Genomic DNA, 4,489 nt, shown 5'->3' on the forward strand with positions numbered 1-4,489 from the left:
TATGTCAAGGAGTTCTCTACGCTTATGCTTGAGATACCTAACATGGCTGAGGAGGAGTTACTGTTTAACTTCATGGACAACTTGCAAAGCTAGGCCGAGCAAGAGTTGAGGAGGCGTGGTGTCCAAGACCTAGCCACGGCCATGGCAGTAGCCGAGTCCTTGGTGGATTATAGAAGGGGAGACTCCTCCAAGCCCAAGCCACCATCCAAGGGTAACCAGGCCAAAGGTGGGGGAGACAAGAGGTCGCAATGCCACACTTCTAAGGAAGGATCAAGCAAGGGCCCTAGTGGCAAGGATGGCAAAGGCAAGGACAAGTGGAAGGAGTTCACGCCCAGGACCAATTGCTTCCTGTGCGATGGTCCGCACTGGGCACGAGACTGCCCTAAGAGGAAGGCTTTAAATGCTATGATCGAGGAAAAAGAGCAGGAAGGCGATGCTAAGGTGGGATCGTTGCAGCTCCTAAATGCCCTTAAGGCCAAGCCGATGCCTAAGACGCCTTAAAGCAAGGGGCTGATGTATGTGGAAGCCCTTATGAATGGGAAGGCCACCAAGGCCTTGGTGGACACAGGTACCACTCACAACTTTGTCTCGGAAGATGAGGCAAGAAGGTTGGAGCTCCAAGCATCCAAGGAAGGAGGATGGCTCAAGGCAGTCAATTCAGCTGCCAAGCCATCACATGGAGTAGCTCGTGGGGTGACTATGCACATCGACTCGTGGGAAGGAAGGGTCGACTTCACAGTAGCACCCATGGACGACTTCAAGATGGTGTTAGGAATGGACTTCCTACAGAAGGTCAAGGTCGTGCCACTACCTTTCCTACACTCAATGGCTATCCTAGAGGAGGAGAAGCCGTGCATAGTCCCTACGGTCACTGAAGGTACGCTCAAGACCCCTATGTTATCCGCTATGCAAGTTAAGAAGGGGTTAAAGAGGGAAGAGGTGACCTACCTCGCCACTCTGAAGGAAGAAAAGGATGATGGGTCGGGAGAACCCATGCCTAAGGAAATCGAGGGGGTCCTTGATGAGTTCAAGGACGTGATGCCGCCTGAGTTACCTAAGAGACTTCCTCCTAGAAGAGAGGAAGATCACAAGATTGAGTTGGAGCCGGGAGCCAAGCCCCCTGCTATGGGGCCATATAGGATGACACCACCTGAGTTGGAAGAGCTAAGGAGACAACTTAAGGAATTGCTAGACGTGGGGTTCATCGAACCATCCAAGGCTCCCTATGGCGCGCTGGTCCTATTTCAGAAGAAGCATGATGGGTCCCTACGAATGTGCATAGACTACCGGGCACTCAACAAGGTGACGGTGAAGAACAAGTATCCCATCCCGCTCATTGCTGACTTGTTCGATCAACTTGGAAGGGCAAGGTACTTCACGAAGCTAGACTTAAGGTTAGACTACTACCAAGTCAAGATTGTGGAGGGAGATGAGCCAAAGACTACATGTGTGACCAGGTACGGCTCATATGAGTTCTTAGTGATGCCTTTTGGAGTCACCAATGCCCCAGCAACGTTCTGCACCCTCATGAACAAGATCTTCCACCCATACTTAGACAAGTTTGTGGTGGTATACCTGGATGACATAGTCATCTACAGTAACACCCTGAAGGAGCATGAAGAACACTTGAGGAAGGTCTTTAAGATCCTGAGGCTCCTAAAGGAGCATGAAGAACACTTGAGGAAGGTCTTTAAGATCCTGAGACAGAACGAGCTATACGTGAAGAATGAGAAATGCTCATTTGCTAAGGAAGAAGTGAGCTTCCTAGGGCATTGCATCAAGGATGGCAAGCTGATGATGGATGATAACAAGGTGAAAGCCATCCAGGAATGGGATCCACCAACCAAGGTACCTCAACTTAGATCTTTCCTTGGTTTAGTTAATTACTACCGGCGGTTCATAAAGGGATATTCAGCAAGGGCTGCTCCACTCACTGATCTTCTTAAGACGAATAAGGCATGGGAATGGGACGAAAGGTGCCAACAAGCCTTTGAGGAACTGAAGAAGGCTGTGACTGAGGAGCCAGTGTTGGCACTACCTGACCACACCAAGGTCTTTGAGGTACACACAGATGCCTCAGACTTCGCTATCAAGGGAGTCCTTATGCAAGAAAGACACCCGATCGTATTTGAAAGTCGCAAACTAAACGACACAGAGAGGCGTTACACGGTGCAAGAAAAGGAGATGATTGCCATTGTCCACTGCTTGCGCACTTGGAGGCATTATCTGCTGGGGTCTCACTTCATAGTGAAGACCGACAATGTTGCCACTAGCTACTTCCAAACACAGAAGAAGCTAAGTCCTAAGCAAGCTAGGTGGCAAGACTTCTTGGCCGAGTTCGACTATATGCTGAAGTATAAGCCAGGAAGTGCTAATCATGTGGCCGATGCCCTAAGCCACAAAGCCGAGCTAGCGTCCATGACGAGTCAGCCCCAAGGAGACATAATGGATCTTCTAAGGGAGGGAGTGCAACATGATTCAGTGGCTAAGAGCCTTATCGCCCTGGCTCATGAAAAGAAGACCAAGCGGTTTTGGGTGGAGGGCGGCCTACTCTACACCAAGGGGAGACGACTCTACGTGCCTAAGTGGGGGAACATAAGACGGAACCTAATAAAGGAGTGTCATGACACCAAGTGGGCTGGGCACCCTAGGCAAAGACGCATGAGGGCACTACTCGAGTCGACTTACTACTGGCCTCAGATATGGGATGAGGTTGAGGCCTATGTGAGGACTTGTCTTGTGTGCCAACAAGACAAGGTGGAACAACGACAACCTACAGGCCTGTTGGAGCCACTACCGATAGCAGAGCGCCCATGGGATAGCGTCACCATGGACTTCATCATTGGACTACCAAAGTCGGAGGACAGCGGTTCCATCATAATGGTAGTGCACAGGTTCTTTAAGTATGCAACCTTCATAGCAGCCCCGACTGACTGCACTGCGGAAGAGACGACAAGACTATTCCTAAAGCATGTAGTCAAATATTGGGGGTTGCCTAAGTTCATCATTAGTGATCGCGACCCGCGCTTCACTGGGAAGTTTTGGATGGAGCTCTTCAAGCTTATGGGTTCGGAGCTTCACTTCTCCACAAGCTTCCACCCACAGACGGATGGGCAGACCGAGAGGGTGAACGCTTTATTGGAGCTATACTTGAGGCACTTCGTGAGTGCCAACCAGAAGGATTGGGTTAAGTTGCTAGACATAACCTAGTTCTCATACAACCTGCAAAGGAGTGAGGTGACCAATAAGAGCCCGTTCGAGCTAGCCACAGGGCAACAACCGTTAACTCCTCACACTCTAACGATTGGCTATACGGGGAGAAGTCCAGCTACTTTCAAGTTCGCGAAAGGGTGGCACGAGCAAGCTGACATAGCACGCTCATACTTGGACAAGGCCGCTAAGAAAATGAAGAAGTGGACTGACAAGAAGCGACGTCACACAGAGTACAAGGTCGGAGACATGGTGCTTGTCAAGCTCATTCCTCAACAATTCAAATCCCTAAGGCCGGTGCATAAGGGCCTTGTAAGGAGATATGAAGGACTCTTCCCCATACTTGGGAAGGTCGGCAAGGTGTCCTATAGAGTCGAGCTGCCCCCGAGGTTGAAGATTCATCCTGTCTTCCACGCAAGCTACTTGAAACCCTATCACGGAGACAAGGATGATCCAAGCCGAGGGTTGTCTAAGAGGGCAACTACAGCGGTCGTGACCTCCTATGATAAGGAGGTAGAACACGTCCTCGCAGATCGGGTCATCAGGAAACGAGGGGTACCTCCTGCTACGGAATACTTAGTGAAATGGAAGGGACTACCAGAAAGCGAGGCTAGTTGGGAGCCAGCAGATGCACTATGGCAGTTCCAGGAGCAGATCGAGCGGTTCCTGGCAGAAAGCGCGACGAGGACGTCTGCGGCATAGGTGGGGGAGAGTGTCACAAGCTGATTCAAATGAGCCTCCCCATGGCCTTATATAGAGCCAGGAAGCTTCTGAAGACTCCTAGAATGGGAAGAGTGTGGAAGGTTCTAGAGAAGCCTGGAGGAATCCACATAATTCTACACTATGGTGGAAGGCACGAGAGGAGTCCGGGGCTTTCTAGAGAATTCTAGAAGTCTCTTGTATATACTTGTATATAGGCTTGTACCTAGAATGATGTAGGACATTCTAGAATAGTCTTGAGTTGTAAGGAACCCTCCAAGGTTCCAGAGAGTTCCATTGGTGCCTATAAATAGGTGAGGGCCTCATTTGGCCAAGGCACCAAAGCAAGTGAGCTTCCAAGCACTTGTAAAGGCTTTCTTGAGTTAATAAGAGCTTCCATTCTTTAAGGAGTTGCCTACCAAGCTTCTTAAGCTTTTGAGTCGCGAGTGTCTTAGCCTAGCAAGCTAAGCATTGGGGAGCAAGGCTGACTTAGCAAGATTAAGCGTCTTGGCTTGTCTAAGTGCCGCACGAGCTCAGTGAACGACTAAGTCCGTGACACTTAGCTAGCATAGCATAGTGG

Source organism: Vitis riparia, chromosome 9, assembly GCF_004353265.1.
Source record: "Vitis riparia cultivar Riparia Gloire de Montpellier isolate 1030 chromosome 9, EGFV_Vit.rip_1.0, whole genome shotgun sequence".
Lineage (NCBI taxonomy): Eukaryota > Viridiplantae > Streptophyta > Magnoliopsida > Vitales > Vitaceae > Vitis > Vitis riparia.